The sequence below is a fragment of the Nylanderia fulva genome, unplaced genomic scaffold, assembly GCF_048542155.1.
Source record: "Nylanderia fulva isolate GAGA-0341 unplaced genomic scaffold, ASM4854215v1 Scaffold11, whole genome shotgun sequence".
NCBI classification, from domain to species: domain Eukaryota; kingdom Metazoa; phylum Arthropoda; class Insecta; order Hymenoptera; family Formicidae; genus Nylanderia; species Nylanderia fulva.
In genome coordinates this window covers 3,612,963-3,623,165 of record NW_028189302.1, presented here as the reverse complement: position 1 = coordinate 3,623,165, position 10,203 = coordinate 3,612,963, and the positions used below count along the sequence as shown (strand labels likewise).

The 10,203-nt window shown below is 34.0% G+C and overlaps 1 long non-coding RNA gene across 1 annotated transcript; it reads left to right on the top strand.

Annotated features, from left to right (window-relative positions):
- The first annotated feature begins 843 nt into the window (after positions 1-843).
- LOC146724952 (uncharacterized) lies at positions 844-9,835 on the top strand. The gene is made up of 3 exons (XR_014925579.1): positions 844-1,015; positions 6,447-7,077; positions 9,606-9,835. It is a non-coding gene; the product is annotated as an uncharacterized LOC146724952 (long non-coding RNA).
- The last annotated feature ends 368 nt before the right edge of the window (positions 9,836-10,203 follow it).

Sequence of the window (10,203 nt, the reverse complement as noted above, 5' to 3'; positions counted from 1 at the left end):
TACGGCCTGACGAGCCCGGCCTCCTTTTCTTCTCCCGCTACTTCGCCATCTCCTTCCTTTAAACGAGGGAAGTCTCTACGTTCTGCCTGCGTGAGCCTATACAACGCGTACGAAACCGAATGGATATAACGATCGAGTGACGAGGCGAACTTTCGCCCGAAATCATTTGTCTGCAGAGATAGACGTGAGAAAAAGTAGCGCGCGAGAGGAAGCTTAATTGCGAACAATCAAATCGCAGAAATCTAATTAACAGCTCGCATTAGCGAACAATTCGTTTCAATTTTCAAGGCAATTTAGAATGTTGTCGCTTAACTTGGGTTTTAACGCGCAATTTTCGTTACACTGCTACGATCTCTCATTGGAATCAAGTCTTTGACCACCTAATTCGTCCGCTTGTTTATCGGCGTCTCGTTACAGCTCAGTAAATGCACATTGCATTTGCATACATGCACGCACGGATGCGGGCGCGTGCATATATGCAGAACACAAAGTTCCTCTCTCGATAAATATTATAAAAGAATTTTGTCGGAGAATTTTGTTAACGAAAAAAAATCAGGCAAAATAAAAATAAAATTTCAGGAAGAAACAAAGCTTTCTGGAAAAAGTATAGAAAAAGAAATTTGTGAGAGCGCAAATCAAGAGATTAGCCGTATAATTTTTTTGAAATTTTTTGATCAAAATTTTGCATTCGAAGTTTGATTATGTCAGCGATCGAAGTATCGAAAGAATATGTAGCTCGTAAGTTTTTACGACGGCACACCCAGTTTTATGATAACGTGAATCACACGACGCGGTGAAAAAGCAAGGCATTTTTATTGACGCGCACAAATCATCGTACTTCATCGATGCAACATTGTGCGATGACATTCTATCACGCTCTGTCACCTAATGACACTACTCGGTCACAAGAGAGTGCGAATTTGCAATGTTACGTCCCAACACGTGAAAGATATACGGCGCCGTATATTGATACTAAGTTAATTATCGTTTCTGTGAATGCAACTTGAGCAATCTCGTGAGTATATTGTTTGCATCGCCTGTGAATATTGATTTTATTAATATCTTTATGAATAACTTGCTTATATAGCTATAATTTCATTCATTTTATCGGTGTTATCCAACCTCTTCTGAGCGAATAAAAATACTAAAGAATTGATAGTAAACCGATATATATTTTCTTGCATCAACATTATTAATAAATTTCTATATTATAACTAAAAATCTGAGATTGCGAAAACTAAAATTATATAGAAACAGTTTCCAAGAACAATATTCTATTTTTGCTAAATCGTTCTTTTACTTTCTTTCTACCAGTTGCATATTTCTTTCTATTATTAATAAAAAATAATTGCTTGAAAAAAGTGTAGTTAAATATTAAGTAAGAAAATAAATAAGTAAATAATATTACGAAAGAAAAATAAATATTAAATATATTATATGAATGCAAATAACTGTTGACATTTTGGAGCATTAAATGTGTCTATCATTTTCATTGAATAAATTTTGTCGTAATTGAATCGTTAAAAATTAAGTATTTTTCATTTAATTAAATGCAAAGTATTAGAATGTATTACAAGCATTACATTTCACTCATATCATGTTACGGCTAAAGAATTTATTCGAGCGTACTTTAATAATCTCCGATTCTTGAAGTTTGTCGCGTAATCCTTATCGCGAAATACATATAATTAGTTTTATATCTGACAGTGGCGCCTTCGAGACGAGCTTCGCATATATTTATATTATAAGTTGCACATTGCTTATAATATTTATATAAGTTCCTAAAACAACAATTTCTTTTGTATTTTCTAACTAATTTAGAGAATAAGTATTTTTTTATAGAAAAAAATCATCAAAAAGTTGTGGTATCAATCATTTCCAATATTAATCAACGAAAATTTTCGGATAATTATTTAATTATTTCATTAAATTAATGATCATATTGTCGGGTATAACGATTTCACTGTCTGACAATAATAAAATTGCAAGGATTTATCTGCTTGTAACTATGTGACCGAAGTTATCTCAAAATACGATCTAAGATGATACAATTATATAATGATAAAATCCGCTTTTGCGCAAATCTGACCGTATATAAAATGGCTATGCTTCGTTTCTTAAAGTTGCTGCAAAATGCTTAAAATATTCGTACACGTTTACAACAAACTCAACACGATAGCGCAAAATAAGAAACAAATTAATGGAATCCTTCATGGTTGAACTGCATTTTACAACTTGTAAATTATAATCGGCGAAGAAAATTTAATAATTTCTGATATTGATTTTTTTTTAATTTTCAAAAACTCTATTTTTGATTAGTTGAAAGTTTTATTAAAAATTTAGAATTTTTAAAAAATTCTTGGAATGTACTTGGTCCATTTATCGTATTTATATATATGATTTATACCTAAAATGTTTTCCGAAAGCAAAGGCATTAATCTCAGCCTAGTCTTTCTCCGATAATGATGCGATAAAGAAAAGAAATGAACGTTGACGAGTCCTCGAGAAGGTGACGTCATTATCAACGTGTAGCCTCTGACCTCGTGCATGCTCGTTTCCGTTCGTTCAAGACCCATTTCCAATGTTATTGAGTGCAACGTATCGGCGACACACATTTGCAATATAATTACACACATTATCAATAATACTTCTCATACACGAGTTTACTAAACAAATATCAGCTGATACACAATTTTGGAGAAATTTCTGGGAAAGCAATGAAAATCATCTAACAAATGTGTAAGCATATCTACAAGAAAAAAAATGAATCGAGGATGCGTGACAAAAAAATTTGCATTCTACATTTATAATAAAAATTAACAAAATAATTGAGATATTTTATGAATTGAAATTCTTTAAGGTTACTATTAGCGTATAACAAAACTGATAATTGCATGTGTCATCGAACGCTATTTCGTACATAATAAAAGGTCTGTTCTCACACTTGCTAAATATAACACATTACCACTAGGTGTTCATAAACACGGTCGGAAGAAAAAGCGAAGACACTATTAACGACTGCTTTAACGCGATAGTTACATGGGAATAATTGGCGATAAGTTTGAAGGTTCTACGTCCTACTAGAAGATTATTAATTGCCGGTACATGAATATGAGCGAGAAAGGGGAGAGTTAAGGCACAAGATCAATTCGGCAAATCAACGTTCCACGATGCCTTTACTTCATCCATTATGATTAAGATCGCCGGCGGTAAAGTGAACTGCCGCTTCGGTCTAATTAGTGTTTAACTAACGCGAAATAATCCTTTTATTCTTTTTATTGACCGTCGCCCCTCATGATGCCTCCTTATGAAATCCGGTCACGCACCGCAAGACTTTTAATTCGCATTACTCGAATCGAGCTTCTTTATTTCGAAGAGAGAGAGAGAGAGAGAGAGACGGAAATGTTCTTTTCTTCGTATTATTGTTATACGGAAGAAATCATTGGACAAGAATTTAATCGTTTATTTTAACAAGACTCTCCCCGCGATAAATCTAGATAAGACGAAAAATGTCGAGAATGGGTTTTCACTGTACACGTCCTTTCATTATAATTCCTTTTCTCTTCGTGCCGCGGCACTGCTTTTCCATTAGAGTATATATATCCTCAAACTAAACGTTATCTCCGTGGGATTTCTTTAGTTATCGAAAACGGACATTCAGGGTGTCTAGCAGAATCAATGAAAAAAATTCCCTGACTTTTTCAGATTTTTTAAGAGTAGAAATTAATTTTTATATGATAAAGCAATTCCATGTTAAATCATGAAATCCTTCAATTATACCAATCTGCACTATGTACGATAACCGATGTCATTATAAACTATTTAAGTAATCACCTTCTTTATTTATATATCATATCAAATTTTTTAGTTTTGTCTCTATCAAACACATTAAAATAAAATAAAACGACGATGAAAATATAAATGAACGAACACGCTGTAGATGAATCGATTTTTAACAACACAGAAAATTAGCGTTATGAGAGTCAAGGAAAAGTTTATATTTTTTAAATAAAAACTTTCAAATGATTGAGACAAATGTAGAATAATGTGAAAAAATGCAGATAAAAATAGTAAAATTTCCTGACTATTCGAGATTTCTAAAATTCCCTGACAATGCCCAGTTTTCCAGATTTCCCTGACCGCTAAACATCCTGGACCCATCTGAAGATATTTATCCGCAGAACTTCATCTATTGTTCTCTCGTAAAACATACGTATATATATATATATATATATATATATATATATATATATATATGTAGGTGGGGCAGTATTATTAGCCGAAACCGGAGGGATGGAAAGACGAATGTTATGAGACAGGGATTGCTTGGAATTGGACTGTGGTCTAGACTAAAGAACCGACAGCCTCTCTTGAGGATGATGGGTGCCCGCACCGAGATCGTTTCTTCGGTTTGTTGCGCCGGCGCCGTGACGCTTTGCCGATCCTCGTCGGCGCCGAAATTCGGAATGTGTGTGGGGAGGCCCTTATAGGGCCCTGTGGAAATACGATCGCCGCCGCTTAATGGAATATCACGAAAATTAGCGTGTGCGTACAAAACTACCTCTCGGTTGGCCGACCCCTGACATGAGAATCGTAAAGAGAAATTTAAAGTTGCCGTAAAGGAGAAAACGTTGCCTGAAATTAAGTTGTTCGAAGGAACATAAGGAGAGGAGAAATTATATCGGATTATCACTCTATTTAATTGAATTGAGAGTTATAATTCACTCTTTTTTTCACTTCGCTCTAGCAATAAGTATATTTATAGAATGATCGAAATATAAAATGAAGAAATATTGAAAATATTATAGATATATATATTGTGGATTGTTGATTTGTCGTTCTGAGTAACGCATTTATAACAGATTATTTTTATCAAGGATTTTATCGTCGATTACTCGGATCGGATCGAAGTATTACAAAATCGAAACTGCTATATCAAATATCGCGCGCCGAGGCCACCCATTTGCAGCCGATCCTTTATATTAAATAGAGTTCCCCGAAAATTATCGCCGACGAAAGTTTTGCACCGGTTAACCCTTGACACGAAAGAACAGGTATATTTGGCAGGAACGCACATCCGATGAAGTATGTGCCAGCCTTATACCAAAGATAATTTGCTACTATCCTTACACGTTCTTCGAAACACTTACATAAGAATTTATTTGAAAAATTATCTTAATATTGATATCGACATTTTTAAGAATTTTTAGATTTATCTTCATATATATATATATATATATATAAATTTTTATTTATCTTAATTAAGTATTAGAGTAATGTATTTGGTACTTTTATTTATCAAATAATACTATGCAGTAAAATATATGAATTAAAGTTATCATTCTAGCGTATAATATAAATGAGAATATTAAAAAAATATTCTTAAAAATTCCATTAAATCTGGTTCCAAATCTCTTCAATGTAAATCCGAATAGAATTTGCTTAATTCTTGCGATAAGTATGCTGATTTCGCGCTAGCCCGCAAAATTGTGAAACGAACGCATAATGAAAGGTGAATGAAACGAATCCATGCGATAAATCGAGAATTAAATGAATAATTTAAACCTGAAACGAGCTCCAGTTCTCTGTCATTTTGGCTTGCTTGGTTTGCTGAAAAGTTCGTTGGAAATATCCGTTAAGGGAAGAGTCGCATTCCTTTCCACGGACACATTGTCAGTTTGTATTCGTACGCGAGTTTGCCTCCTCGCATTGAAAAAGAAAAAGAAGAATGAGAAAAAGGAAACGATTGATCAAAAATATATATCGAATAATCTACCGGATGTTATGACAAACTTTACTGATTTGGAAAAAACTTTCGACTTTAAAATTGAAAAATTTGACGTTATCTTCACACGTATATCTTCATTAATTAAGTTTAAATAAATATCAAAGAAAAATGACAGTAAACTTAGCTATCTTATCATTAAATAAATTTCCTCTAAGTATAAAATATCTTATCATAATAAATTCTTATAGATGTATACATGTTTTTGACTAAAAATAATTTTTTGCCAAAAAATATACTTGGAAATGCATTATTTGCTAAAATTGTACAAAGATGTGTTTTTAATTTTCTTCCTACGACAATACGTGCGTAGGAATTATTTAATACTTCGTCACTTCCTCTCTCTTTTCCATTGTCACGTGAGTGAACTACCGTGAAACATTGTCCCCCAAATCAAATTCAAGTTCATGATCTTGAAGCATATCGATTGTCGAGATGATAGTTGCTTGCTATATAATTTATAAATATTCTCATAACGTTGCCGCGTGCGCATTTTACGTTCGATGAGTCTTTCCGATTGCATAAGTGACTAGAAGGTCAATGTTGCGCCTTTGAAAGCGTTGTGGCGCCAACCTCCCAGAATGTTCGTATTGTATAAACCGTGTCATTGTCTACGCGCACAATGCGCTTAAAAAATACGGGAATGTTATTTCTGTTTCAGGATGCTATGTCACACAGCAGCTTCACTCACGCTGTAAGAAAGAACCGGAAGAAGAGTGCTTGAACTCCCCCTCATTTCAACGAGTTCAAGTGTTACACGATATATTGTCTCGTTGTTTCATTGCCACTTGGCAGAATTCTCTCTATTCGCTACATTGTATACCGATATCTTCGATTATTTTTCTCCGATTTTTACAAAGTAGAGATTCACAGATTTCATTGTGTTTTTAATTGTACAAGATAGAGGTAGTGAGAAATATATAGTTCACTAATAAAATTAAATTATTTACAAAAAATATTTTGCTAAATATCACTTTCTCCAATATATTTAAAACCATAATGGAAGATTTTTATAATTTAATAATAAATAAAAAATTAATGAATGAAAGAAAGACAGAGAAAGATTAATGAAAGGATAAGAACAAAATGATATACATCACTGAAGTTTCTAAAGTTTCTGAAGCGGAAAATCAATGGATCAATTATCCAGTCGGCGAGATTGGTACGATGACTGATTCACGAGGCGTCAAAACTAATCTTCGTAATTTCGGAGCATCTCGTTTTGAAGCGCGGGATAAACAGAAAAGGAAACCGATGGGAGGCCCGAGGGTATATCCCACGGATGCAAAAAGGTGATTTAACGGCACGGTAATGACGAGCAATGGCGTGAGTCGGATAAGAGACCGACTACTACCGTAGTTGTAGTCGTCGTCGGTCTGGCGAAAGGGCGTACTTACGATCTACTTTGTGCCGCGCAAGTGAATTACACGAGGAAGTTTAAAGCGCTGTAATAAATACCTTGGGCACTCCTCGGCTCTCAGCTGGTCTGGTCTCGTTCTTACCGCGGCTTCTTGTCTCTCTTTCTCGTCCGTTCGCGCAAAAATAATCGGCCCATTCGCGTTCCCCGTAGTCCCTTTTTTGCTACATTATTTTTGCAATGCGGTCTCGTTGTAACACGGTTTCAATTTCGGCAAAGAAAAATGTCGCCATCAATTTAATTTTAATTTTTCAAATAAATAATTTAATTATTAATTATTTAATTTCACGTTGAAATAAATTAAATTGCATTTTCATCAGAATTGGGATTTAAAACGCTCTCGTGGCAAAACGCTAATTTAATTTTTCAAAAAAATAATTTAATTATTAATGATTGAATTTCACGTCAAAATAAATTAAATTGCATTTTCATCGCAGGATTGGGATTTAAAAACGCTCTCTCGCTGAATCGAAAGCCAGTTTCGCGATGGATCGTAGAAATTGTCGTGTAATAAAGAAACGGATATCATCAAACACGCTCCCTTTTACACGGTACTCCGTATTTGGCCACACGCTGGATCGATACGGACGGATCTTTGGATCTTTGTCGAGGGTGGGAACTAACTGGCTTTGCACGATTGCACGGATAATTACGCGCTTTCTTCGGCGAATGCCTCTCGGCGCACGCGAAAGACCGAATCGTTGTGCCGAATACTACGTGCCACGAATCCGATCCGCGGATAAACGATACCCGATATTATTTGGAAGCATTCCTCGTTCATACCGCACCGCATAACAATAACACGAAACGCTCTTTTGTGCCCGAGCTACCTACCGCAGTATTTCATTCGTATCTCGCTCTCTTTCGTAGTTATATTCTATATTAAAATTATTTTTATTTTGAAACTTTATTTCGAAATTTTAGATACTTCAAACTTTGACACAATATTTTTTTCTACTGTTTTTTTTCTAAGCATTTCCCCCCTTTTTTTGTTATTTCAAAAACGTAATAAATGATTTTCTTCTTTTTTTTTTTTAATTTTTCGTTGAATTAAACGAAATTTTTTTACGGACCTGTGAATTTATATACCGATAGCTTTTGTTTATGTTGCAATATTTATATGCATAAACCGTGCATTCACAATAAGCCAAAGGCGACTCGTCATTGTAGGTGGTATATTCGTTTAGAGCACTAGGCGGACCCAGAGAGGTTCGGAATGCTTTAAGAATTGGGTGTACCTGCCGAAGAGCCGTTAATGATCGAGGTATCAGGATGGATCAGATACCTGTTTCGGTTACCCTCGAAGAGGAACCGCTCGTCACCGCTGTTTCTTCGCCCGAGAAAATACCTCAAACCGAAAACCGAAAAAATACCTACGCTTTTTGAACTGAAGTTCGTCTGAACTTTATAAGAGAACGCCGACGAAGTGTACAATACTTTAAATCGTCTATTCATCTGGTAACTGAAGAGTCGGGGATTTACTGCTGAATTTCAAATTTGCAAAAATTCCAACCGTCACCGGTCGATTTTCATTTATGTTTTGAAATAAAATGCGCCCTGCTGTCACAAGGCTATCTGACCCCGCGACTCCAAAAGGAATTTCAGAGAAATAAAAGAGAGAGAGAGAATAAAATAAAATTTATACCATTCATAAAACACTGGAGTCGCTCTGTTAAAATTTATTCCAGAATTGTATGATTAAAAATCAATATACGATTGTATACGATTAGATAGTAAAAAAAAGATATAAAATGTGTGAAGAAAATTGTATGAATTGATGATAAAAAAATAACTAAAATTTAACATCTTTTTAAACTCTCTGTTTCTTTTTATATTTTCTCCAAAATGTATAGAATTTTTTTCAATTTATTCTAAAAATACTCGATGTTCATAATTGCCTCATAGAGTTGCAGTTGCCTATCTTTAAACAAATCATTTTAACTGATTGTAAATATTGTGTAATTTTCTTTCGAGAGATAGACGGAAGCTTCTTGTTTCTGCCTTTAAACTGATCAGCATTTCATTGCAACGCTTGAGAAAAGAGAACAGAAGATGAAAGCGTCGAAAAACGCGCATTCTGAGTAATATATGGTTAAGGATTTTTAATTGATTTTGTGAATCGCAAGGAAAGAAATGATCCACCGATCGACAACCGCATTTGGTACGAGACCGGAATGCTGTTGCGAATTAAATAATTGTTTACGTGTCAGTATATATAGTATACTTGTTCGCAATTTAGTAGTAAACACTGTTTGCGTATAGCAAATAATAATTTTTCTGTCTATCGGAGACGATTATATAAGGGGAAGCCGCGATCACGATATAGCGTTTATTAAATGGTCACACCCTTTCTAATGAATCTCGTAACTAGGTCTATCAAATACTATATGTTTTTATCTGCAGCAAGGCGATAACGGCTTCCGCTCCTCCCCGATAAAGGAATGCTCGAATACGAAGATACATTCATGGACTTATAAACGTGGGGAGGGATTCCAGATTATCAACGAACATATGACAGGACACCGTTTATCGCGCACGACATCGCTCCCTCCTCGTACAACAAATATTAATATTTTTATTTCATAACTTGCGACGATAAAGTCGACAAAAAGCCTGAACGATACACGTGATAAAATATTAGCCATGTTTAAATATAAAATGACGATTTTACAAATATTCATTTTATAAATAAGAATAAATTATATGTTCAATCTAACAATGATAATATTATATGAGATTATAATTACGTAAAATAATTAGTAAATACTTAATTGGCAGATTAAAAAAATTAATTTTATTATAACAAAATTAGAATTTTTAAATAACATGTGCTTGTTTTTATTATTAAGATATTATCATAATTTTCATTTAAATTGTTGAAAAGTTTTGTTGATTTTGTTATTTTTTACACGCATGTGTTATATGAATACAAATCGATTCAACTTTCTCTCGAGTATATAATTATCGCGCTGAGTTAGTTTAATTAGTTTTGAGATATATG